This window comes from Palaemon carinicauda, chromosome 21 (assembly GCF_036898095.1).
Source record: "Palaemon carinicauda isolate YSFRI2023 chromosome 21, ASM3689809v2, whole genome shotgun sequence".
In the NCBI taxonomy this organism is placed as follows: domain Eukaryota; kingdom Metazoa; phylum Arthropoda; class Malacostraca; order Decapoda; family Palaemonidae; genus Palaemon; species Palaemon carinicauda.
Window position 1 is genome coordinate 100789188 of NC_090745.1, and position 2500 is coordinate 100791687.

A 2500-nucleotide genomic window follows, 5' to 3' on the forward strand; every position below is an offset into this window, starting at 1 on the left:
GACTAAAGCGATAATCCTTAATCTCTTCCAGTGCATTCTGTCGCAAGACTTCTCTCTCTCTCTCTCTCTCTCTCTCTCTCTCTCTCTCTCTACAAGCCCTCTTTAAAATAATCATATTTATAGATTCAAATAAAGTAACAGGAATTAATTGATAACTGATTATAATATGCGATGCTCAAAGGTAACAATTTTTTGTCACTACTTACTACAATTTCACAAATATATATAAGATATAATCCATTAAATTAAAAATAATTTACTAATACTTTCGAAGTCATATATACAACAACAATATTTTCTACTTCGCTGAACTTAGGATCTTTACAAAAACGGCTTTTGATATTAAATAATAAAGAAACCTATTGATATACCTTTTGTTTACATTGAAAGTTCCTATTGATAAAATAATAAACGGTCAATTGAGAGAGATAAAATTCATGGAACAATAAAAGACGGATATAATGAAAACGAGAGAGAGAGAGAGAGAGAGAGAGAGAGAGAGAGAGAGAGAGAGAGAGAGAGAGAATTTTGACATGCTGGCTCCAAAGAATGGACGCTTGACTACGGATAATATAAACTGTTTAGTCTCCGCACGCCCTGATAGACAAATGTGGTGACAAGTTGGCATTAGGCTAGGCCTACGCAACCATAGGCCTAACAGCCTTCGAGGAAGAAAGAGCAGCAGAGGAGAAAGGTGACGGAGAAGGAAGGCCACTGTTTCGTCAGAGGTTTCTACCGATCCAAGGGGAATAAATTATCATTCAAATCGGTCCGTCACACATATAAGGTGTAGGCTACAGCTCTTTTCGGGTCGTTGGGTCCTTTGTGGGTACAAGAGGCTTATGGAGAATAATAATAAAAAAAAAAAAAAAAAATTATCAGCGGGGCATAAAAATATTCGTTAAGAATTTCTTAATCTATTTTACAATTATGACAATCTCACGGTCGTGTTTTTTTCTCAGGATATTAAGTCTAAGGAAAAGGCCGCCCCGTTTCGGTAGTTCTTGTCAAATATGATAAAAATTTAAAATTAAAATCTTCTGACTTAGGTGTGTTTGAACTGTGTTTACGGTAGACTGACAAAATTGTTAGAGCAATTTTCGTTCTTCATAACAATCAAGTTTCTCTTCAAAAGATATATTTTAGGTCAAAATACCGCCGAAGAATAAGAAAGAATTGGATCATTGGACCTAATTTTTCATTTTCAAACGGCACATAATTATAATAATAATAATAATAATAATAATAATATTTATAATATTAATAATAATCAAATAACAACAACAACAACAACAACAATAATAATAATAATAATAATAATAATAATAACCCATCGTAACCAACTTGGCAAGAATTTAATTCCCAAATTACGTGTGCGTGCATGTGCATGAAAATTTAAGTACGTAGACATAAGTAAAACTGTCAATTTAAATTGTGAATATACAAAAATTATCATATAACTGCAGATCAAGTACAGCATTTCTATTACGAATACTACACAAGCTTAATCTTTTTAACAATATCTTTTAATAATTTCTTTACAAAAATGAATGTACAAACTTGTTTGATAACTATGTCATATCATATTTTTCTTAACTATCTTTAGCTTCTCATGGCAGAACGTGGTAAGAAAATCGATCGAAAATAAGAACATGTGAATTTAGAATTCAAATAAAACATATGACTAACGAGTAAAAAACATAAATGTTTTAATAAATGGATCAAACAATACTTGAATAAATGTAATATGAGAATTTATTTCGTTAACAACTTGAGCCGAGCATAATTTCGTGAACAGTTAGAGAGGCCTATATGCTCTTTGAAATCTCCGGTTATACTCTTATAGCAAGGAGTTTTTTTTTTTTTTTTTTTTTTTAATCCACGACCCTAAGCAAGAGGTCAAAAGGTTATAGTTGGGCCTATCTTTCAGAGCCTCGTGCATGGCGCCACGGTAAAGTAGGCTAATAAATAAAGAAGGAATTCCAATATGTCAAAATTCACACTAAAAAAGAAAAACAAAATACTATCCACATCCAAAAGGAAAAGAACTTTGTCTGTGGCGAAGTCGTCAAATATCGTCAGCTAATTTGCTCTGATTTAAGATTCCTTCTCTATAACCGATTGCAAATTTCATTCTGAATGTCGATTTTCTACCTGGTACACAACTGTAGGGCAAAAACTATCTTGTATCTGACTGAAGCCTGCTCTGAAGATCTGATAAATCCAGAAAAATATGCCAAAAGCTGATCACGAGATATACAGCGCTAGCTCATTTCTTTGCGGGGATTTTTGGCAATCTCAACCAAAAGAGGGGAACGTATTACCATCACAAAATTTGAATGCAAAACGTGAAGATTTTTTGTCAGGTGCATTAACTTTATCAAACAGAGGTTGTGGCGTATAATGCAAAAATATTAGTGGCATAAAACAACGTTTCAGGTGTATGCAACCAGCAATCTGCAATCAACGTATACATTTAAAGCATGTAAAGACATTATAT